A 13,479-nucleotide genomic window follows, 5' to 3' on the forward strand; every position below is an offset into this window, starting at 1 on the left:
AGGAACGAGCGGCCTTTTTCCCTCTTGCCCTTATAGGGACGAAAGGACTGGGTTTGAAAAGACGGTGTCTTTTTCTGCTGAGAGGTGACCTGGGGTAAAAAGGTGGATTTTCCAGCCGTTGCCGTGGCCACCAGGTCCGATAGACCGACCCCAAATAACTCCTCCCCTTTATACGGCAATACTTCCATATGTCGTTTGGAATCCGCATCACCTGACCACTGTCGCGTCCATAACGTTCTTCTGGCAGAAATGGACATCGCACTTACTCTAGATGCCAGGGTGCAAATATCCCTCTGTGCATCTCGCATATATAGTAATGCATCCTTTAAATGCTCTATAGTTAATAATATACTGTCCCTATCCAGGGTATCAATATTTTCAGTCAGGGAATCCGACCAAGCCACTCCAGCGCTGCACATCCAGGCTGAGGCGATCGCTGGTCGCAGTATAACACCGGTATGTGTGTATATACCTTTTAAGATATTTTCCAGCCTTCTATCAGCTGGTTCCTTGAGAGCGGCCGTATCAGGAGACGGTAACGCCACTTGTTTTGATAAGCGTGTGAGCGCCTTATCTACCCTAGGGGGTGTTTCCCAACGTGCCCTAACCTCTGGCGGGAAAGGGTATAGTGTCAATAATTTATTAGAAATCAGCAGTTTTTTATCGGGGGAAACCCACGCTTTATCACACACCTCATTTAATTCATCTGACTCAGGAAAAACCACTGGTAGTTTTTTCACACCCCACATAATACCCTTTTTTGTGGTACTTGTAGTGTCAGAAATGTTCAATGCCTCCTTCATTGCCGTGATCATGTAACGTGTGGCCCTACTGGACATTACGTTTGTCTCGTCACCGTCGACACTGGATTCAGTATCCGTGTCAGGGTCTGTGTCGACCATCTGAGGTAACGGGCGTTTTAGCGCCCCTGACGGTGTCTGAGACGCCTGAACAGGCACTAATTGATTTGTCGGCTGTCTCATGTCGTCAACAGTTTTTTGCAAAGTGCTGACATTGTCACGTAATTCTTTAATTACTACCATCCAGTCAGGTGTCGACTCCCTAGGGGGTGACATCACTAACACAGGCAATTGCTCTGCTTCCACATCATTTTCCTCCTCATACATGTCGACACAATCGTACCGACACCCAGCACACACACAGGGAATGCTCTGATAGAGGACAGGACCCCACTAGCCCTTTGGGGAGACAGAGGGAGAGTTTGCCAGCACACACCAGAGCGCTATATATATACAGGGATAACCTTATATAAGTGTTACTCCCTGTTATAGCTGCTGTATTTATATATTAGCTGCCAATAGTGCCCCCCTCTCTGTTTTACCCTGTTTCTGTAGTGCAGGACTGCAGGGGAGAGTCAGGGAGCCGTCCTTCCAGCGGAGCTGTGAAAGAAAATGGCGCTTGTGTGCTGAGGAGAAAGGCTCCGCCCCCTTCACGGCGGCCTTTTCTCCCGCTTTTTTCAGGAAACTGGCAGGGGATAAATGCATCCATATAGCCCAGGAGCTATATGTGATGCATTTTTTTTAGCCATATAAGGTTTTTATATCGTTTTTATTGCGTCTCAGGGCGCTCCCCCCCAGCGCCCTGCACCCTTAGTGACCGGAGTGTGAAGTGTGCTGAGAGCAATGGCGCACAGCTGCAGTGCTGTGCGCTACCTTATTTGAAGACAGGAACGTCTTCTGCCGCCGCTTTCTCCGGACCTCTTCGCTCTTCTGGCTCTGTAAGGGGGCCGGCGGCGCGGCTCCGGGACCCATCCAGGCTGAACCTGTGATCGTCCCTCTGGAGCTAATGTCCAGTAGCCAAGAAGCCCAATCCACTCTGCAGTCAGGTGAGTTCGCTTCTTCTCCCCTTAGTCCCACGATGCAGTGAGCCTGTTGCCAGCAGGACTCACTGAAAATAAAAAACCTATTTAAACTTTTACTTCTAAGCAGCTCAGGAGAGCCACCTAGCTTGCACCCTTCTCGTTCGGGCAGAAAAATCTAACTGAGGCTTGGAGGAGGGTCATAGGGGGAGGAGCCAGTGCACACCAGCTAGTCTAAAGCTTTTACTTTTTGTGCCCAGTCTCCTGCGGAGCCGCTATTCCCCATGGTCCTTACGGAGTTCCCAGCATCCACTAGGACATCAGAGAAATTAACTTTATTTACTGTATATTATGTATGCGGCGGGAATCCAGAGGATACCACCCACAAGAGCAGTTGGGGAAAGACATCGCCCACCTTTTCAAATCAACCTATGACCTCACCTGTAATGAAAAGACACATCTCTGTGTCCAATGGACAATGAGATTACAGTGACCATTGTATTGCGTATGTAAGTTGTGTATAAAAAGACCGTTGTTGCCTGGCCGGTCAGAAGACTCTGAACGCTTTCTATCTGACTAGCGGAGGACCGGCCGGGTTGCGCTTGCGAACATTCTCACGTATGTACATTCTCTGTAGCCATTATTCTGTTTTAGATTTACTTGTTAGCCTGTAGTGTTTGATTTGTACTGTGTTACTTTTTGAAATAATCCACGGTGGCCTTAGAACCCTGTGGTTTCAACTACAAATCGGTGTTGGGTCCTCACTTTCCTGCAAGGGTTTAAAAGCATAATTTACTGTATAAGGTTATAAGCATTGATAAGGTGTACGCACTGCGGGTACCTTCTACCGTCAGCGCTACTTAAGGTTTAAGGTATAACATCGTTGCAGTACTTTGCTGCTAAAAGGTTTAAAGTGTATTCTTATCATTGCATTGTATCATTAACAAGGTTTAAAGGTTATCAATTGTGTGTGCGTGTGTACGCCAGGTACGTACCACGTACGGGACTCAGTACGCAAATAACGTACAGAGTGCGTAGCACGTGTATTTAGTCTAGCGGCCATAGCGGCTCCACGGTAAGAGTGTATCTATAGGTATAGCTTTACGATCTAAGATAATATCGACATTATCAATGTAGAAGCACCTCTGGATTTGCCCTTGAACTTGGCCGTCCGAAAGGACTGTAACTTAGAAGCTGAATAAGTCTTCTTGGTTGGGGGGGGGCTGTGGAAGGAAGATACTTAGACTTACCCGCTGTAGCTGTGGAGATCCATTTGTCTAATTCATCTCCAAACAAGGCCTCTCCTGTGAAAGGTAGACCTTCCACGCCTTTCCTGGAGTCTGCGCCAGCAGTCCACTGGCGTAGCCACAAGCCCATGCGTGCCGACACTGCCATAGCAGTAGTGCGTGCGTTAAGGACGCCTATTTCCTTTATGGCTTCCACCATAAAGTTTGCAGAGTCCTGTATATGCTGCAGGAGTAAGACAACATCCCCCCTAGATAAGGTATCTAACCCCCTCAATTAGGTTACCTGACCATTTAGCAATGGTTTTAGTGATCCACGCACATGCAATAGTGGGTCTCTGGGCCACCCCAGCAGATGTGTACAATGATTTGAGTGTAGTTTCAATTTTACGATCAGCCGTGTCTTTCAGGAAGGCTGCACCAGGAACAGGCAATACAATTTTACATAACAGCCTAGAGACTGATGCGTCCACTATCGGTGGATTTTCCCATTTTTTCCTATCCTCCAGAGGAAAAGGAAAAGATGAGAGCAACCTTTTAGGGATCTGAAACTTCTTATCAGGATTAACCCATGGTTCTTCAAACAGGGTATTCAATTCCTTTGACGCAGGAAAAGTGACTGAGGACTTCTTTTTTTCATTAAAATAAGATTCCTCATATTCCTCTGACACCTTATCAGGAATATGCAGAACATCTCTGATAGCCTCTATTCCCTGTGACAGAGCTGCATCCCCCCCCCTCTGAGTCCACCTCACCCTCCTCAATGTCTGACCCATCAGCGTCAGACTGCAGGATATGGGCCCCGTGTAGAAGCCGCGCATCTCCGTACCCTCATGCCGCCATAATGTCCGGCGCCCCGCTAGCCGGGACGCCGGCTCAGTACTCACCGCTCTCATTCTTCTGGCTCTGTTAGGGGCGGCGGCGTGCTGCAGGAATGTACGCTCGCCGTGGTGTTGCTTGCGAATAGTTCCCTCAGGAGTTCAGTGTCCTGTCAGCGGGGAATGGGACCATTAACCCTTAAAGAGGTTGGCCCGTTCCCTTCTCTAAGTCCCACGAAGTAGGCAGACTGGTGCCGTCCAGTCCTGCCTGAAAATAACAATCATAGAAAATAAATGCAGAAAACTCTTCAGGAGCTTCCTTCAGTATAACCGGCTCCTCCAAAAACACACTATCAAATTCTCAAAGTGCTCATGGCTCCTAGTGGACCCGTCTATACCCCATGGTACTAAATAGACCCCAGCATCCTCTAGGACGTAAGTGGAAAAAAAATAAACATCTGTTAGTCAACGTATGTTGCAGCCACGGAAGCCCAATATCGATTAAAGACAGAGTTTATTCGATGTAAAATCGATCAAAACCGACCTTTAGCAAATATGGGATCCGGTCTGAAGATCGACAGTGTCTAGGTCGACAATGTTTAGGTCGACCACTATAGGTCGACAGTCACTAGGTCGACATGGATGGAAGGTCGACAGGGTTTCTAGGTCGACATGTGCTAGGTCGACAGGTCTAAAGGTCGACATGAGTTTTTCACATTTTTTTATTTTTTTTTATTTTTTCATACTTAACGATCCACGTGGACTACGATTGGAACGGTAAAGTGTGCCGAGCGAAGCGGTAGCGGAGCGAAGGCACCATGCCCAAAGCATAGCGAGCGAAGCGGTGCACTAATTTGGGATCCCGGTCACTCTACGAAGAAAACGACACAAAAATAAATAAATCCTTTAGACCTGTCGACCTAGCACATGTCGACCTTCCATCCACGTCGACCTAGTGACTGTCGACCTATAGTGGTCGACCTAGACACTGTTGATTTGATGAACCACACCCAGCAAATATACCCCAGTCTGACTGACTGAGGGGAATCTGACAGACTGTCTCAGTACTTGTGCATGGCCGCGCTGTGACTGGCTGGCGCCGATTCTTGTTGTTGTTGCCGCTCTCCCACCCACCACGCCCACCCGCCCAGCGGAGCTTCCCCATTGGCCGAGGTGTCGGGGCGCATGCCCTGGGCGCGCTCTCCAGTGACTGTCAGCGGCGCCGGCCAATCCCCTGGACGCCCGTGACAGCGGCGTGCCGGACCGGCCAATAGGAGAGCGTGGAGGCGCGCAAGGGGCGGTACCGCGAGGGGGATGGGTGTCCGTGTGCACGCAGTACCAGCTGCAGCTGGTAAACACTGAACTGCACCTCGTGGCGGAGAGGATCCGGGAGCTGGTGGCGGAGGAGTTGAGTCCCAGGCTCCGGCAGGGGTGAGTGGGGAGGTTGGGGGGTGCAGGCCTGGTGGCACCGTGCGTGAGAGGGGTGTGTGGTGCGGCTGGGACCCCCTCTCACACCAGTATACATGTATATTCCATGCAGTGTACTGGGCTGTCAGGGGCTGCATTGAGCAATGCACATAAGTCAGTCAGCAGTGGTGGGACAGCTTCTTGTATATGACTGCAGACATTTCCTAATATCTATCTCTTGCACTGTGCATGGGTTGGGGGTTGCGTGTGTGTGTGTGTGTGTATGTTGTGTACATATGTATTATATGTGTATGCGTGCAGAGGATGGGGTACACACAAGCCTTTTACCATGGCTAAGCTAATATAGGTAGCATGGGTGTGGTATTGAAGGTCGACAGGCCAAAAGGTCGACGTGTGTCAATATTTTTTGGGTGTGGTTTTTGCTGTACAGTGACTGGGAACCCCAATTAGTGCACCGCGTCCCCTCGCTTCGCTCGCCATGCTTTAGGCAAGGTGCCTTGCTGCGCTCTGCACAGGTTACCATTCCCAATCGTAGTCCACGTGGATCGTAAAGTATGAAAAAGTCCAAAACAAGACACACTATGTGAAAAACTCATGTTGACCTAGAGACCGTGTCGACCAATAGTGGTCGACCTAGAGACTGCATACCATGTAGCATACCGTGCATTTTGCATATTAAAAGTTTAAAAATCTAACTATCTCTCTACATAATGTAAAAGTACATATATAGGGTGTGCTAACCTATGGGAACTCCTACTATAACCTAACAGTAGAAAACTATATATAACACTGAATGCAGCGGGTAATACAAGAGACAGTATGTCAGTTGTGCGTGTAATAGCCGCTGCGCTCCTGCATATGTTACTGCACATGCTGAGCCCCCGGGAACTGCGGAAGGCCAGGTACATAGTGCAGGAGCTGTCAGTGTATCCGCATAAGGATTCGTGCTGGAAAGTGTTTTCTTCTCCCCTTCTTTCCCCTCTCTCCCTCTCCTATCTTGTTGCTGAGTGGCTCTTGGCATAGTCCCGGGGAGCTGTTGCCAGAGGGATCTGAGAATCTAGGACACGGTATTGTGGCGCACAGTGCCGTCTTATTACACCTCTCCCTGGCTCTGCCACACTGCGCTGACTATATAGGCCCAGCAATGGTTGCTGTCAGCACCAATTAAATGCCAGCGGTGGTGTTGATGTTTTGTGCACCCTCTTGACTTTGACCTTGGCAAACATGACCTTGTTTGCCCTCTGCTCGCCGGCCACATGGACTAGAGTGTCAGCTCTGCGTCACATCTGAAGGTTCTGCTACACAGACAGTGGTGGGGACATCCTATAGACACTTTGACCTGACAAGAAGAAGAAGAATAAAAAAAGTTTGTTTTTAGACCCCACACTTATTCGGCCTGTCCCATATGGAGAACTATATACAGTGCAATGTGCGAGAGAGTGCTGCCAAGGCAGAATGTTGCTTCAGTTAGGACATTGCCTCTTCAGCTGTGCTGTACCATAGGGGGGGTCTGTATGGTGTTGCTAATACACACCTGCACCATCGGTGCAGCTTGCACTCTAATTGCTGATAGGGAAATGCACAGCCCAAGTTGGTGCCTTAGTGCACATACAGTATCGTGGCGTGTGTGTGTTTACAGGCGTGTCCTGCCGTGTCAGTAGCACATATTTCGGTGGAAGTTCTGCTTTTGCCACTGTTTGCTCATCATGTTAGTGGGAGGTGTGAGTGGCAGGAGCAAAGGTTTAGGCGGGCTCTCCCTGTGCCCTCTCCCGTTGGGTCGGTCTGCCCTTGTGCTCCAAGCTCCTGGCTTTCTGCAGGTCTGTATTGTTGTTATTGGACGGGTGCCCTTGTTGGGAGGGGGTGTGAGGGACGTTACAGTCTCCAAACACGTTGCTTTAGAAACTGCAAGCACCCAACACGCCCCTTTCCTTAAAGGAACTTGCAGATAGATGTTGTTTCCTAGTAGCTTTTAACCTGTACACAGCAATGGTTCTGTTAAGCCTAGGGGTGGAGAACACAGTGCTGAATCCAGCGACATCCTGGGATTTGTCCAGCCCTGGGCCTGGCTAATAATTGTTATGCCGCCTTTGTGATATTTGACCTTATATTTTTGTAGACTAGTCAATCTGGTAGTTTCTACTCCTCATTAGCAAGTGTGTGTGTAAGGGGGGGGGGGGGTAGAGAGTGAGGCATGTGGGCATTATGCACAGGTGTAGCATGCAGCAGTATATACATGTGGGCATTATACACAGGTGCAGCATTGTATACATGTGGGCAGTATACACAGGTGCAGCAGTATATACAGGTGGGCATTATACACAGGGGCCGCAGTATATGCAGGTGGGCATTATACACGGGCTGCAGTATATGCAGGTGGGCATTATACACGGGGGCCGCAGTATATGCAGGTGGGCATTATACACAGGGGCCGCAGTATATGCAGGTGGGCATTATACACAGGGGCAGCAGAATATGAAGGTGGGCATTATACACAGGGGCAGCAGTATATACATGTGGCATTATTGACAGGTGCAGCAGTATATACATGTGGCATTATACACAGGGGCAACAGTATATACATGTGGGCATTATACACAGGGGCAACAGTATATACATGTGGGCATTATACACAGGTGCAGCAGTATATACATGTGGTCATTATACACAGGTGCAGCAGTATATACATGTGGGCATTATGCACAGGTGCAGCAGTATATACATGTAGCATTATACACGGGCAGCAGTATATACATGTGGGCATTATACACAGGTGCAGCAGTATAATAATGTGGGCATTATACACAGGTGCAGCAGTATATACATGTGGGCATTATACACAGGTGCAGCAGTATATGAAGGTGGGCATTATACACAGGTGCAGCAGTATATGAAGGTGGGCATTATACACAGGGGCAGCAGTATATACATGTGGGCATTATACACAGGGGCAGCAGTATATGAAGGTGGGCATTATACACAGGGGCCGCAGTATATGAAGGTGGGCATTATACACAGGTGCAGCAGTATATACATGTGGGCATTATACACAGGGGCAGCAGTATATACATGTGGGCATTATACACAGGTGCAGCAGTATATACATGTGGGCATTATACACAGGTGCAGCAGTATTTGAAGGTGGGCATTATACACAGGTGCAGTAGTATATGAAGGTGGGCATTATACACAGGTGCAGCAGTATATGAAGGTGGGCATTATACACAGGTGCAGCAGTATATACATGTGGGCATTATACACAGGGTGCAGCAGTATATACATGTGGGCATTATACACAGGGTGCAGCAGTATATACATGTGGGCATTATACACAGGTGCAGCAGTATATACATGTGGGCATTATACACAGGTGCAGCAGTATATACATGTGGGCATTATGCACAGGGGCAGCAGTATATACATGTGGGCATTATGCACAGGGTGCAGCAGTATATACATGTGGGCATTATACACAGGTGCAGCAGTATATACATGTGGGCATTATACACAGGTGCAGCAGTATATACATGTGGGCATTAAACACAGGTGCAGCAGTATATACATGTGGGCATTATACACAGGGGCAGCAGTATATACATGTGGGCATTATACACAGCGGCAGCAGTATATACATGTGGGCATTATACACAGGGGCAGCAGTCAATGCAGGTGGGCATTATACACAGGTGCAGCAGTCTATACATGTGGGCATTATACACAAGTGCAGCAGTATATACATGTGGGCATTATACACCGGGGCAGCAGTAAATGCAGGTGGGTATTATACACAGGGGCAGCAGTATATACATGTGGGCATTATACACAGGGGCAGCAGTATATACATGTGGGCATTATACACAGGTGCAGCAGTATATACATGTGGGCATTATGCACAGGGGCAGCAGTATATACATGTGGGCATTATACACGGGCAGCAGTATATACATGTGGGCATTATACACCGGGGCAGCAGTAAATGCAGGTGGGTATTATGCACAGGGGCAGCAGTATATACATGTGGGCATTATACACAGGTGCAGCAGTATATACATGTGGGCATTATGCACAGGGGCAGCAGTATATACATGTGGGCATTATACATGGGCAGCAGTATATACAGGTGGGCATTATACACAGGTGCAGCAGTATATATATGTGGGCATTATACACAGGGGCAGCAGTATATGCAGGTGGGTAATACACAGGTGCAGCAGTATATACATGTGGGCATTATACACAGGGTCAGCAGTAAATGCGGGTGGGCATTATACACAGGGTCAGCAGTATATGCGGGTGGGCATTATACACAGGGGCAGCAGTATATGCAGGTGGGCATTATACACAGGGGCCGCAGTATATACTGCTGGATATTTGGAGCGTTTCGATCAGGCAGTGGTTCACCTCTCATACTTCAGTACACTCCAGAGTTTTGAGTATAAAAATGATTAGAATAATACAAATAAGATTTCTCTAACGTCCTAGTGGATGCTGGGGACTCCGTCAGGACCATGGGGAATAGCGGGCTCCGCAGGAGACAGGGCACATCTAAAAAGCTTTTTAGGTCACATGGTGTGTACTGGCTCCTCCCCCCATGACCCTCCTCCAAGCCTCAGTTAGGTTTTTGTGCCCGTCCGAGAAGGGTGCAAACTGGATGGCTCTCTTAAGGAGCTGTTTAGTAAAGTTTTTTTTTAGGTTTCTAATCAGTGATTCCTGCTGGCGACAGGATCACTGCAACGAGGGACTTAGGGGAGAGACTTGCAACTCACCTGCGTGCAGGAGGATTGAAGTTTTAGGCTACTGGACACTGAGCTCCAGAGGGAGTCGGAACACAGGTCAGCCTGGGGTTCGTCCCGGAGCCGCGCCGCCGATCCCCCTTACAGACGCTGAAGAAAGACGGCGGAACGGAGGTCCGGAAACAGGCGGCAGAAGACTTCACAGTCTTCAGAGAGGTAGCGCACAGCACTGCAGCTGTGCGCCATTGTTGCTACACGGCTCACTGACACGGTCACGGAGGGTGCAGGGCGCTGCTGGGGGCGCCCTGGGCAGCAATATAAATACCTATTTGGCAAATAAATACATCACATATAGCCATTAAGGCTATATGTATGTATTTAACCCAGGCCAGTTTTCCTAATAACCGGGAGAAAAGCCCGCCGTGAAAGGGGCGGAGCTTATTCTCCTCAGCACTCAGCGCCATTTTCCTGACCAGCTCCGCTGGTGAGGAAGGCTCCCACTCTCCCCTGCACTACAGAAACAGGGTTAAAGAGAAGGGGGGCATAAATTGGCGATATAATTATATATTAAGAGCCCATATATAGAAACAACACCTTCTAGGGTTGTTATATACATTATGGCGCTTTTGGTGTGTGCTGGCAAACTCTCCCTCTGTCTCCCCAAAGGGCTAGTGGGTCCTGTCCTCTATCAGAGCATTCCCTGTATGTGTGTGCTGTAGGTCGGTACGTGTGTGTCGACATGTATGAGGAAAATGTTGGTGAGGAGACGGAGAAAATTGCCTGTAATGGTGATGTCACTCTCTAGGGAGTCGACACCAGAATGGATGGCTTACTTATGGAATTACGTGATAATGTCAACACGCTGCAAGCCGGTTGACGACATGAGACAGCCGGCGGACAAATTAGTATCGGTCCAGGCGTCTCAGACACCGTCAGGGGCTTGTAAAAACGCCCATTTACCTCAGTCGGTCGACAGACACTGACACGGACACTGACCCCAGTGTCGACGGTGAAGAAACAAACGTATTTTTCCTTTAGGGCCACAAGTTACATGTTAAGGGCAATGAAGGAGGTGTTACGTATTTCTGATACCACAAGTACCACAATTAAGGGTATTTTGTAGGGTGGGAATAAACTACTTGTAGTTTTGCCTGAATCAGATAAATTAAATGAAGTGTGTGATGATACGTGGGGTTCCTCCGACAGAAAGTTATGGGCGGTATACCCTTTTTCCCGCCAGTAGTAAGGGCGAGTTGGAAAACACACCTTAGGGTGGACAAGGCGCTCACACGCTTATAAAAAACATGGCGTTACCGTTTCCAGATACGGCCGCCCTCAAGGAGCCAGCTGATAGGAAGCTGGAAAATATCATAACAGTATATACACACATACTGGTGTTATACTACGACCAGCAATCGCCTCAGCCTGGATGTGCAGCGCTGAGGGGGCTTGGTCGGATTTCCTGACTGAAAATTTTGATACCCTTGACAGGGACAGGATTTTATTGTCTATAGAGCATTTTAAGGATGCATTTCTATATATGTGTGATGCGCAGAGGCATATTTGCATTCTGGCATCAAGAGTAAATGTGATGTACATATCTGCCAGACGAAGACACGACAGTGGTCAGGTGAGGCAGATTCCAGACGGCATATGGAAGTATTGCCGTATAAAGGGGCGGTCCATTGGACCTGGTGGCCATGGCAACAGCTGAAAAATCCACCTTTCTCTATCGTCCTAAGTGGATGCTGGGGTTCCTGAAAGGACCATGGGGAATAGCGGCTCCGCAGGAGACAGGGCACAAAAGTAAAGCTTTTACAGGTCAGGTGGTGTGTACTGGCTCCTCCCCCTATGACCCTCCTCCAGACTCCAGTTAGATTTTTGTGCCCGGCCGAGAAGGGTGCAATTCTAGGTGGCTCTCATAAAGAGCTGCTTAGAGAGTTTAGCTTAGGTTTTTTATTTTACAGTGATTCCTGCTGGCAACAGGATCACTGCAACGAGGGACAGAGGGGAGAAGAAGTGAACTCACCTGCGTGCAGGATGGATTGGCTTCTTGGCTACTGGACATCAGCTCCAGAGGGACGATCACAGGTACAGCCTGGATGGTCACCGGAGCCACGCCGCCGGCCCCCTCACAGATGCTGAAGCAAGAAGAGGTCCAGAATCGGCGGCTGAAGACTCCTGCAGTCTTCTTAAGGTAGCGCACAGCACTGCAGCTGTGCGCCATTTTCCTCTCAGCACACTTCACACGGCAGTCACTGAGGGTGCAGGGCGCTGGGGGGGGGCGCCCTGGGAGGCAAATGAAAACCTTTAAAAAGGCTAAAAATACCTCACATATAGCCCCAGAGGCTATATGGAGATATTTACCCCTGCCTAAATGTACTAAATAGCGGGAGACGAGCCCGCCGAAAAAGGGGCGGGGCCTATCTCCTCAGCACACGGCGCCATTTTCTGTCACAGCTCCGCTGGTCAGGAAGGCTCCCAGGTCTCTCCCCTGCACTGCACTACAGAAACAGGGTATAACAGAGAGGGGGGGCAGAATAAATGGCAATATATTAATATAAAAGCAGCTATAAGGGAGCACTTAATCATAAGGCTATCCCTGTCATATATAGCGCTTTTTGGTGTGTGCTGGCAGACTCTCCCTCTGTCTCCCCAAAGGGCTAGTGGGTCCTGTCTTCGTATAGAGCATTCCCTGTGTGTCTGCTGTGTGTCGGTACGTGTGTGTCGACATGTATGAGGACGTTATTGGTGTGGAGGCGGAGCAATTGCCAAATATGAGGATGTCACCTCCTAGGGGGTCGACACCAGAATGGATGCCTTTATTTGTGGAATTACGGGATAGCGTCAACTCGCTTAAGCAGTCGTTTGCCGACATGAGGCGGCCGGACACTCAATTAGTGTCTGTCCAGGCGCCTCAAACACCGTCAGGGGCTGTAAAACGTCCCTTGCCTCAGTCGGTCGACACAGACCCAGACACAGGCACTGATTCCGGTGGTGAAGGTGACGAATCAACCGTATTTTCCAGTAGGGCCACACGTTATATGATTTTAGCAATAAAGGAGATGTTACATTTAGCTGATACTACAGGTACCACTAAACAGGGTATTATGTGGGGTGTGAAAAAACTACCAGTAGTTTTTACCGAATCAGAAGAATTAAATGACGTGTGTGATGAAGCGTGGGGTGCCCCGATAAAAAACTGCTAATTTCAAAGAAGTTATTGGCTTTATACCCTTTCCCGCCAGAGGTTAGGGAGCGCTGGGAAACACCTCCTAGGGTGGACAAAGCGCTAACACGCTTATCAAAACAAGTGGCGTTACCCTCTCCTGAGACGGACGCACTTAAAGATCCATCAGATAGGAGGATGGAAAATATCCAAAAAGGTATATACACACATGCAGGTGTTATACTACGACCAGCTATTGCGACTGCCTGGA

General features: G+C 48.8%; 1 protein-coding gene across 1 annotated transcript in view; it reads left to right on the forward strand.

Moving 5' to 3' along the window:
• Positions 1–5,204: 5,204 nt before the first annotated feature.
• COQ8A (coenzyme Q8A) overlaps positions 5,205–13,479 on the forward strand; it is a 63,147-nt gene continuing 54,872 nt past the window's right edge. The window contains exon 1 of the mRNA XM_063918948.1: positions 5,205–5,312. The gene's annotated coding sequence lies outside the window, so the exon portion shown is untranslated. The remainder of the gene's footprint in view (positions 5,313–13,479) is intronic.

The sequence above is a fragment of the Pseudophryne corroboree genome, chromosome 4 (genome assembly GCF_028390025.1).
Source record: "Pseudophryne corroboree isolate aPseCor3 chromosome 4, aPseCor3.hap2, whole genome shotgun sequence".
In the NCBI taxonomy this organism is placed as follows: Eukaryota; Metazoa; Chordata; class Amphibia; order Anura; family Myobatrachidae; genus Pseudophryne; species Pseudophryne corroboree.